The sequence below is a fragment of the Ambystoma mexicanum genome, chromosome 4q (genome assembly GCF_040938575.1).
Source record: "Ambystoma mexicanum isolate Mex_15411 chromosome 4q, UKY_AmexF1_1, whole genome shotgun sequence".
In the NCBI taxonomy this organism is placed as follows: Eukaryota; Metazoa; Chordata; class Amphibia; order Caudata; family Ambystomatidae; genus Ambystoma; species Ambystoma mexicanum.
This window is the reverse complement of record NC_090928.1, coordinates 12,125,826-12,138,338: the sequence shown is the minus strand read 5'-3', so window position 1 is coordinate 12,138,338 and position 12,513 is coordinate 12,125,826.

The window sequence follows — 12,513 nt, the reverse complement described above, 5'->3', positions numbered from 1 at the left end:
TCACATCTCATGTTAAAGGGAGGGTCTCAGGTTTGGAAGGGGAAGGATTTGGATATCACATCTCATGTTATAGGAAGGATCTCAGGTTTGGTATTAGAAGCATTGAGATATCACATCTCAAGCTATCGGAAGGATCTCAGGTTTGGTATTAGAAGCATTGAGATGTCACATCTCATGCTATCAGAAGGGTCTCAGGATTGGAAGGGGAAGGATTTGGATATCACATCTCATGTTATCGGAAGGATCTCAGGTTTGGTATTAGAAGTATTGAGATATCACATCTCATGCTATAGGAAGGGTCTCAGGATTGGAATGGGAAGGAGTTGGATATCACATCTCATGCTAAAGGAAGGGTCTCAGGTTTGGTAGAAGCATTGAGATATCACATCTCATGCTATAGGAAGGGTCTCAGGATTGGAATGGGAAGGACTTAGATATCACATATCATGCTATAGGGAGGGTCTCAGTTTTGATATTAGAAGCATTGAGATATCACATCTCATGCTATCGGAAGTGTCTCAGGATTGGAATGGGAAGGAGCTGGATATCACATCTCATGCTAAAGGAAGGGTCTCAGGTTTGGAATGGGAAGGAGTTGGATATCACATCTCATGTTATAGGAAGGGTCTCAGGTTTGGTATAAGCATTGAGATATCACATCTCTGCTATCGGAAGTGTCTCAGGATTGGAATGGGAAGGAGTTGGATATCCCATCTCATGTTATAGGACGGGTCTCAGGTTTGTTATTAGAATCATTGAGATATCATATTGCATGCTGTAGGAAGGGTCTAAGGATTGGAATGGGAAGGACTTGGATATCACATCTCATGCTATAGATAGGCTCTCAGGTTTGGAAAGGGAAGGAGTTGGATATCACATTTCATGTTAGAGGAAGGATCTCAGGTTCGGTATTAGAGGCATTGAGATATCACATCTCATGCTATAGGAAGGGTCTCAGGATTGGAATGGGAAGGAGTTGGGTATCACATCTCATGCTATAGGAAGGGTCTCAGGTTTGGTATAAGCATTGAGATTTCACATCTCATGCTATAGGAAGGGTCTCAGGATTGGAATGGAAGGAGTTGGATATCACATCTCATGTTATAGGAAGGATCTCAGGTTTGGTATTAGAAGCATTGAGACATCACATCTCATGCTATAGGAAGGGTCTCAGGATTGGAATGGGAAGGAGTTGGATATCACATCTCATGCTATAGGAAGGGTCTCAGGTTTGGTATAAGCATTGAGATATCACATCTCATGCTATAGGAAGGTTCTCAGGATTGGAAAGGGAAGGAGTTGTATATGACATCTCATGCCGTAGGAAGGGTCTCAGGTTGGGTATAAGCATTGAGATATCACATCTCTGCTATCGGAAGGGTCTCGGGATTGGAATGGGAAGGAGTTGGATATCCCATCTCATGTTATAGGAAGAGTCTCAGGTTTGGTATTAGAAGCATTGAGATATCACATCTCATGCTATAGGAAGTGTCTCAGGATTGGAATGGGAAGGACTTGGATATCACGACTCATGCTATAGGGAGGGTCTCAAGTTTGATATTAGAAGCATTGAGATATCACATCTCATGCTATAGGAAGGGTCTCAGGATTGGAATGGGAAGGAGTTGGATATCACATCTCATGCTATAGGAAGGGTCTCACGTTTGGTATAATCAGTGAGATATCACATCTCATGCTATAGGAAGGGTCTCAGGATTGGAATGGGAAGGAGTTGGATATCACATCTCATGTTATAGGAAGGATATCAGGTTTGGTATAAGCATTGAGATATCACATCTCTGCTATCGGAAGGGTCTCAGGATTGGAATGGGAAGGAGTTGGATATTCCCATCTCATGTTATAGGAAGGGTCTCAGGTTTGGTATTAGAAGCATTGAGATATCACATCTCATGCTGTATGAAGGGTCTCAGGATTGGAATGGGAAGGAGTTGGATATCACATCTCATGCTAAAGGGAGGGTCTCAGGTTTGGAAGGGGAAGGATTTGGATATCACATCTCATGTTATAGGAAGGATCACAGGTTTGGTATTAGAAGCATTGAGATATCACATCTCATGCTATCGGAAGGGTCTCAGGATTGGAATGGGAAGGAGTTGGATATCACATCTCATGCTATAGGAAGGGTCTCAGGTTTGGAACGGGAAGGAGTTGGATATCACATCTCATGTTATAGGAAGAGTCTAAGGTTTGGTATAAGCATTGAGATATCACATCTCTGCTATCGGAGGTGTCTCAGGATTGGGATGGGAAGGAGTTGGATATCACATCTCATGCTATAGGAAGGGTATCAGGTATGGAACGGGAAGGAGTTGGATATCCCATCTCATGTTATAGGACGGGTCTCAGGTTTGGTATTAGAAGCATTGAGATATCACATCGCATGCTGTAGGAAGGATCTCAGGTTTGGAATGGGAAGGAATTGGATATCACATCTCATGTCATAGGAAGTATCTCAGGTTTGGTATTAGAAGCATTGAGATATCACATCTCATGCTATAGGAATGGTCTCAGGATTGGAATGGGTAAGAGTTGGATATTACATTCTTGCTATAGGAAGGGTCTCATGTTTGGAATGGGAAGGAGTTGGATATCACATATGCTATAGGAAGGGTCTCAGGTTTGGAACGGGAAGGAGTTGGATATCACATCTCATGTTATAGGAAGGGTCTCAGGTTTGGTATAAGCATTGAGATAGCACATCTCTGCTATCGGAGGTGGCTCAGGATTGGAATGGGAAGGAGTTGGATATCCCATCTCATGTCATAGGACGGGTCACTGGTTTGGTAATAGAATCATTGAGATATCACATCGCATGCTGTAGGAAGGGTCTAAGGATTGGAATGGGATGGACTTGGATATCACATCTCATGCTATAGGTAGGCTCTCAGGTTTGGTATAAGCATTGAGATATCACATCTCATGCTATAGGAAGGGTCTAGGGATTGGAATGGGAAGGATTTGGATATTACATCTCATGCTATAGGAAGGGTCTCAGGTTTGGTATAAGCATGGAGATATCACTTCTCATGCTATAGGAAGTGTCTCAGGATTGGAATGGGAAGGAGTTGGATATCACATCTCATGTTATAGGAAGGATCTCAGGTTTGGTATTAGAAGCATTGAGACATCACATCTCATGCTATAGGAAGGGTCTCAGGATTGGAATGGGAAGGAGTTGGATATCACATCTCATGCTAAAGGGAGGGTCTCAGGTTTGGAAGGGGAAGGATTTGGATATTACATCTCGTGTTATAGGAATGATCTCAGGTTTGGTATTAGAAGCATTGAGATATCACATCTCATGCTATCGGAAGGATCTCAGGATTGGAATGGGAAGGAGTTCGATATCACATCTCATGCTATAGGAAGGGTCTCAGGATTGGAATGGGAAGGAGTTTTATATGACATCTCATGCCATAGGAAGGATCTCAGTTTTGGTATTAGAAGCATTGAGACATCACATCTCATGTTATAGGAAGGGTCTCAGGATTGGAATGGGAAGGAGTTGGATATCACATCTCATGCTATAGGAAGGGTCTCAGGTTTGGTATAAGCATTGAGATATCACATCTCATGCTATAGGAAGGGTCTCAGGATTGGAATGGGAAGGAGTTGTATATGACATCTCATGCCACAGGAAGGGTCTCAGGTTTGGTATAAGCATTGAGATATCACATCTCTGCTATCGGAAGGGTCTCAGGATTGCAATGGGAAGGAGTTGGATATCCCATCTTATGTTATAGGAAGGGTCTCAGGTTTGGTATTAGAAGCATTGAGATATCACATTTCATGCTATAGGAAGGGTCTCAGGATTGGAATGGGAAGGACTTGGATATCACATCTCATGCTATAGGGAGGGTCTCACGTTCGGAAAGGGAAGGAGTTGGATATCACATTTCATGTTAGAGGTAGGATCTCAGGTTTGTTATTAGAGGCATTGAGATATCACATCTCATGCTATCAGAAGGGTCTCAGGATTGGAATGGGAAGGAGTTGGATATCACATCTCATGCTAAAGGGAGGGTCTCAGGAATGGAAGGGGAAGGATTTGGATATCACATCTCATGTTATAGGAAGGATCTCAGGTTTGGTATTAGAAGCATTGAGATATCACATCTCATGCTATCGGAAGGGTCTCAGGATTGGAATGGGAAGGAGTTGGATATCACATCTCATGCTATAGGAAGGGTCTCAGGTTTGGAACGGGAAGGAGTTGGATATCACATCTCATGTTATAGGAAGAGTCCCAGGTTTGGTATAAGCATTGAGATATCACATCTCTGCTATCGGAGGTGTCTCAGGATTGGGATGGGAAGGAATTGGATATCACATCTCATGCTATAGGAAGGGTATCAGGTTTGGAACGGGAAGGAGTTGGATATCCCATCTCATGTTATAGGACGGGTCTCAGGTTTGATATTAGAAGCATTGATATATCACATCGCATGCTGTAGGAAGGGTCTCAGGTTTGGTATTAGAAGCATTGAGATATCACATCTCATGCTAAAGGGAGGGTCTCGGGTTTGGAAGGGAAAGGATTTGGATATCACATCTCTTGTTATAGGAAGGATCACAGGTTTGGTATTAGAAGCATTGAGATATCACATCTCATGCTATCGGAAGGGTCTCAGGATTGGAATGGGAAGGAGTTGGATATCACATCTCATGCTATAGGAAGGGTCTCAGGTTTGGAACGGGAAGGAGTTGGATATCACATCTCATGTTATAGGAAGAGTCTCAGGTTTGGTATAAGCATTGAGATATCACATCTCTGCTATCGGAGGTGTCTCAGGATTGGGATGGGAAGGAATTGGATATCACATCTCATGCTATAGGAAGGGTATCAGGTTTGGAACGGGAAGGAGTTGGATATCCCATCTCATGTTATAGGACGGGTCTCAGGTTTGATATTAGAAGCATTGATATATCACATCGCATGCTGTAGGAAGGGTCTCAGGTTTGGTATTAGAAGCATTGAGATATCACATCTCATGCTATCAGAAGGGTCTCAGGATTGGAATGGGAAGCAGTTGGATATCACATCTCATGCTAAAGGGAGGGTCTCAGATTTTGAAGGGGAAGGATTTGGATATCACATCTCATGTTATCGGAAGGATCTCAGGTTTGGTATTAGAAGTATTGAGATATCACATCCCATGCTATAGGACGGGTCTCAGGTTTGATATTAGAAGCATTGAGATATCCCATCGCATGCTGTAGGAAGGGTCTCAGGTTTGGTATTAGAAGCATTGAGATATCACATCTCATGCTATCAGAAGGGTCTCAGGATTGGAATGGGAAGCAGTTGGATATCACATCTCATGCTAAAGGGAGGGTCTCAGGATTGGAATGGGAAGGAGTTGGATATCACATCTCATGCTAAAGGAAGGGTCTCAGGTTTGGTAGAAGCATTGAGATATCACATCTCATGCTATAGGAAGGGTCTCAGGATTGGAATGGGAAGGACTTAGATATCACATATCATGCTATAGGGAGGGTCTCAGTTTTGATATTAGAAGCATTGAGATATCAGATCTCATGCTATCGGAAGTGTCTCAGGATTGGAATGGGAAGGAGCTGGATATCACATCTCATGCTAAAGGAAGGGTCTCAGGTTTGGAACGGGAAGGAGTTGGATATCACATCTCATGTTATAGGAAGGGTCTCAGGTTTGGGATAAGCATTGAGATATCACATCTCTGCTATCGGAAGTGTCTCAGGATTGGAATGGGAAGGAGTTGGATATCCTATCTCATGTTATAGGACGGGTCTCAGGTTTGTTATTAGAATCATTGAGATATCATATTTCATGCTGTAGGAAGGGTCTAAGGATTGGAATGGGAAGGACTTGGATATCACATCTCATGCTATAGATAGGCTCTCAGGTTTGGAAAGGGAAGGAGTTGGATATCACATTTCATGTTAGAGGAAGGATCTCAGGTTTGGTATTAGAGGCATTGAGATATCACATCTCATGCTATAGGAAGGGTCTCAGGTTGGAATGGGAAGGAGTTGGATATCACATCTCATGTTATAGGAAGGCTCTGAGGTTTGGAAGGGGAAAGAGTTGGATATCACATTTCATGTTAGAAGTAGGATCTCAGGTTTGGTATTAGAGGCATTGAGATATCACATCTCATGCTATCAGAAGGGTCTCAGGATTGGAAGGGGAAGGAGTTGGATATCACATCTCATGCTAAAGGGAGGGTCTCAGGTTTGGAAGGGGAAGGATTTGGATATCACATCTCATGTTATGGGAAGGATCTCAGGTTTGGTATTAGAAGCATTGAGATATCACATCTCATGCTATCGGAAGGATCTCAGGTTTGGTATTAGAAGCATTGAGATATCACATCTCATGCTATCAGAAGGGTCTCAGGATTGGAATGGGAAGGAGTTGGATATCACATCTCATGCTAAAGGGAGGGTCTCAGGTTTGGAAGGGGAAGGATTTGGATATCACATCTCATGTTATCGGAAGGATCTCAGGTTTGGTATTAGAAGTATTGAGATATCACATCTCATGCTATAGGAAGGGTCTCAGGATTGGAATGGGAAGGAGTTGGATATCCCATTTCATGCTAAAGGAAGGGTCTCAGGTTTGGTAGAAGCATTGAGATATCACATCTCATGCTATAGGAAGGGTCTCAGGATTGGAATGGGAAGGACTTAGATATCACATATCATGCTATAGGGAGGGTCTCAGTTTTGATATTAGAAGCATTGAGATATCACATCTCATGCTATCGGAAGTGTCTCAGGATTGGAATGGGAAGGAGCTGGATATCACATCTCATGCTAAAGGAAGGGTCTCAGGTTTGGAACGGGAAGGAGTTGGATATCCGATCTCATGTTATAGGAAGGGTCTCAGGTTTGGTATAAGCATTGAGATATCAAATCTCTGCTATCGGAAGTGTCTCAGGATTGGAATGGGAAGGAGTTGGATATCCCATCTCATGTTATAGGACGGGTCTCAGGATTGTTATTAGAATCATTGAGATATCATATTGCATGCTGTAGGAAGGGTCTAAGGATTGGAATGGGAAGGACTTGGATATCACATCTCATGCTATAGGAAGGGTCTCAGGTTTAGTATAAGCATTGAGATATCACATCTCATGCTATAGGAAGGGTCTCAGGATTGGAATGGAAGGAGTTGGATATCACATCTCATGTTATAGGAAGGGTCTCAGGTTTGGTATAAGCATTGAGATATCACATCTCATGCTATAGGAAGGGTCTCAGGATTGAAATGGGAAGGAGTTGTATATGACATCTCATGCCGTAGGAAGGGTCTCAGGTTTGGTATAAGCATTGAGATATCACATCTCTGCTATCGGAAGGGTCTCAGGATTGGAATGGGAAGGAGTTGGATATCCCATCTCATGTTATAGGAAGAGTCTCAGGTTTGGTATTAGAAGCATTGAGATATCACATCTCATGCTATAGGAAGTGTCTCAGGATTGGAATGGGAAGGACTTGGATATCACATCTCATGCTATAGGGAGGGTCTCAAGTTTGTATTAGAAGAATTGAGATATCACATCTCATGCTATAGGAAGGGTCTCAGGATTGGAATGGGAAGGAGTTGGATATCACATCTCATGCTATAGGAAGGGTCTCAGGTTTGGTATAAGCAGTGAGATATCACATCTCATGCTATAGGAAGTGTCTCAAGATTGGAATGGGAAGGAGATGGATATCACATCTCATGTTATAGGAAGGATCTCAGGTTTGGTATAAGCATTGAGATATCACATCTCTGCTATCGGAAGGGTCTCAGGATTGGAATGGGAAGGAGTTGGATATTCCCATCTCATGTTACAGGAAGGGTCTCAGGTTTGGTATTAGAAGCATTGAGATATCACATCTCATGCTATAGGAAGGGTCTCAGGATTGGAATGGGAAGGACTTGGATATCACATCTCATACTATAGGGAGGGTCTCAAGTTTGATATTAGAAGCATTGAGATATCACATCTCATGATATCGGAAGGGTCTCAGGATTGGAATGGGAAGGAGTTGGATATCACATCTCATGATAAAGGAAGGGTCTAAGGTTTGGAAGGGGAAGGATTTGGATATCACATCTCATGTTATAGGACGGGTCTCAGGTTTGGTATTAGAAGCATTGAGATATCAAGTCTCATGGTATAGGAAGGGTCTCAGAATTGGAATGGGAAGGAGTTGGATATCACATCTCAAGCTATAGGAAGGGTCTCAGGATTGGAATGGGAAGGAGTTTGATATCACATCTCATGCCATAGTATGGGTCTCAGGTTTGGTAGAAGCATTGGGATATCACATCTCATGCTATCGGAAGGGTATCAGGATTGGATTTGGAAGGAGTTGGATATCCCATCTCATGCTATAGGAAGGGTCTCAGGTTGGAATGGGAAGGAGTTGGATATCACATCTCATGCTAAAGGAAGGGTCTCAGGTTTGGTATTAGAGGCATTGAGATATCACATCTCATGCTATCAGAAGGGTCTCAGGATTGGAATGGGAAGGAGTTGGATATCACATCTCATGCTAAAGGGAGGGTCTCAGGTTTGGAAGGGGAAGGATTTGGATATCACATCTCATGTTATAGGAAGGATCTCAGGTTTGGTATTAGAAGCATTGAGATATCACATCTCATGCTATCGGAAGGATCTCAGGTTTGGTATTAGAAGCATTGAGATATCACATCTCATGCTATCAGAAGGGTCTCAGGATTGGTATGGGAAGGAGTTGGATATCACATCTCATGCTAAAGGGAGGGTCTCAGGTTTGGAAGGGGAAGGATTTGGATATCACATCTCATGTTATCGGAAGGATCTCAGGTTTGGTATTAGAAGTATTGAGATATCACATCTCATGCTATAGGAAGGGTCTCAGGATTGGAATGGGAAGGAGTTGGATATCACATCTCATGCTAAAGGAAGGGTCTCAGGTTTTGTAGAAGCATTGAGATATCACATCTCATGCTATAGGGAGGGTCTCAGTTTTGATATTAGAAGCATTGAGTTATCACATCTCATGCTATCGGAAGTGTCTCAGGATTGGAATGGGAAGGAGTTGGATATCACATCTCATGCTATAGGAAGGATCTCAGGTTTGGAATGGGAAGGAGTTGGATATCCCATCTCATGTTATAGGACGGGTCTCAGGTTTGGTATAAGCATTGAGATATCACATCTCTGCTATCGGAAGTGTCTCAGGATTGGAATGGGAAGGACTTGGATATCACATCTCATGCTATAGATAGGCTCTCAGGTTTGGAAAGGGAAGGAGTTGGATATCACATTTCATGTTAAAGGAAGGATCTCAGGTTTGGTATTAGAGGCATTGAGATATCACATCTCATGCTATAGGAAGGGTCTCAGGATTGGAATGGGAAGGAGTTGGGTATCACATCTCATGCTATAGGAAGGTCTCAGGTTTGGTATAAGCATTGAGTTATCACATCTCATGCTATAGGAAGGGTCTCAGGATTGGAATGGAAGGAGTTGGATTTCACATCTCATGCTATAGGAAGGATCTCAGGTTTGGTATTAGAAGCATTGAGACATCACATCTCATGCTATAGGAAGGGTCTCAGGATTGGAATGGGAAGGAGTTGGATATCACATCTCATGCTATAGGAAGGGTCTCAGGATTGGAATGGAAAGGAGTTGTATATGACATCTCATGCCGTAGGAAGGGTCTCAGGTTTGGTATAAGCATTGAGAAATCACATCTCTGCTATCGGAAGGGTCTCAGGATTGGAATGGGAAGGAGTTGGATATCCCATCTCATGTTATAGGAAGAGTCTCAGGTTTGGTATTAGAAGCATTGAGATATCACATCTCATGCTATAGGAAGTGTCTCAGGATTGGAATGGGAAGGACTTGGATATCACATCTCATGCTATAGGGAGGGTCTCAAGTTTGATATTAGAAGCATTGAGATATCACATCTCATGCTATAGGAAGGGTCTCAGGATTGGAATGGGAAGGAGTTGGATATCACATCTCATGCTATAGGAAGGGTCTCAGGATTGGAATGGGAAGGAGTTGGATATCACATCTCATGTTATAGGAAGGATCTCAGGTTTGGTATAAGCATTGAGATATCACATCTCTGCTATCGGACGGGTCTCAGGATTGGAATGGGAAGGAGTTGGATATTCCCATCTCATGTTATAGGAAGGGTCTCAGGTTTGGTATTAGAAGCATTGAGATATCACATCTCATGCTGTAGGAAGGGTCTCAGGATTGGAATGGGAAGGAGTTGGATATCACATCTCATGCTAAAGGGAGGGTCTCAGGTTTGGAAGGGGAAGGATTTGGATATCACATCTTATGTTATAGGAAGGATCACAGGTTTGGTATTAGAAGCATTGAGATATCACATCTCATGCTATCGGAAGGGTCTCAGGATTGGAATGGGAAGGAGTTGGATATCACATCTCATGCTATAGGAAGGGTCTCAGGTTTGGAACGGGAAGGAGTTGGATATCACATGTCATGTTATATTAAGAGTCTCAGGTTTGGTATAAGCATTGAGATATCACATCTCTGCTATCGGAGGTGTCTCAGGATTGGGATGGGAAGGAGTTGGATATCACATCTCATGCTAGAGGAAGGGTATCAGGTTTGGAACGGGAAGGAGTTGGATATCCCATCTCATGTTATAGGACGGGTCTCAGGTTTGGTATTAGACGCATTGAGATATCACATCGCATGCTGTAGGAAGGATCTCAGGTTTGGAATGGGAAGGAATTGGATATCACATCTCATGTCATAGGAAGTATCTCAGGTTTGGTATTAGAAGCATTGAGATATCACATCTCATGCTATAGGAATGGTCTCAGGATTGGAATGGGTAGGAGTTGGATATTACATTCTTGCTATAGGAAGGGTCTCATGTTTGGAATGGGAAGGAGTTGGATATCACATATGCTATAGGAAGGGTCTCAGGTTTGGAACGGGAAGGAGTTGGATATCACATCTCATGTTATAGGAAGGGTCTCAGGTTTGGTATAAGCATTGAGATATCACATCTCTGCTATCGGAAGTGGCTCAGGATTGGAATGGGAAGGAGTTGGATATCCCATCTCATGTTATAGGACGGGTCTCTGGTTTGGTATTAGAATCATTGAGATATCACATCGCATGCTGTAGGAAGGGTCTAAGGATTGGAATGGGATGGACTTGGATATCACATCTCATGCTATAGGTAGGCTCTCAGGTTTGGTATAAGCATTGAGATATCACATCTCATGCTATAGGAAGGGTCTCAGGATTGGAATGGGAAGGATTTGGATATCACATCTCATGCTATAGGAAGGGTCTCAGGTTTGGTATAAGCATGGAGATATCACTTCTCATGCTATAGGAAGTGTCTCAGGATTGGAATTGGAAGGAGTTGGATATCACATCTCATGTTATAGGAAGGATCTCAGGTTTGGTATTAGAAGCATCGAGACATCACATCTCATGCTATAGGAAGTGTCTCAGGATTGGAATGGGAAGGAGTTGGATATCACATCTCATGCTAAAGGGAGGGTCTCAGGTTTGGAAGGGGAAGGATTTGGATATTACATCTCGTGTTATAGGAATGATCTCAGGTTTGGTATTAGAAGCATTGAGATATCACATCTCATGCTATCGGAAGGATCTCAGGTTTGGTATTAGAAGCATTGAGATATCAAAACTCATGCTATAGGAAGGGTCTCAGGATTGGAATGGGAAGGAGTTCGATATCACATCTCATGCTATAGGAAGGGTCTCAGGATTGGAATGGGAAGGATTTTTATATGACATCTCATGCCATAGGAAGGATCTCAGGTTTGGTATTAGAAGCATTGAGACATCACATCTCATGTTATAGGAAGGGTCTCAGGATTGGAATGAGAAGGAGTTGGATATCACATCTCATGCTATAGGAAGGGTCTCAGGTTTGGTATAAGCATTGAGATATCACATCTCATGCTATAGGAAGGGTCTCAGGATTGGAATGGGAAGGAGTTGTATATGACATCTGTAAGGATATTTGGCGTGTTATAGCACAGAGTACAGCACTACTGCACAGGTAGCATTTTTTTTTTGATGCAGCACCACCACATGGGTGTGGTGCATTGCTATATGTGTTGCCAGAGTGACATGGACATATAAGTAAAGACAGGCTATTCAGTCAAAAACGATTTTTACATATAAGATGCAAATCTATTTTTACAGTTAAAAGCACACATGTGCCCATTCAAAATGCACACTATTTTTCACCTGAAATGCCTATGTTGCAAGAGACACATTTGAAAATTAATAACTAACCTTATTAATAACTAACCTGACTAATAAAACTTCATTTAACATAACCCACTAATAAAAATGTGTCTCCACTGCAGAATTAGGCCTACTCTGAAAGTGAACTTTTAAACGCACATTCATTTTTTTCCTCTGCTGCTCTGTCCACATAACTACAGGAAGCAAAGAGCTCGAAGGAACAGGAAATCAGTTTGTTACAATT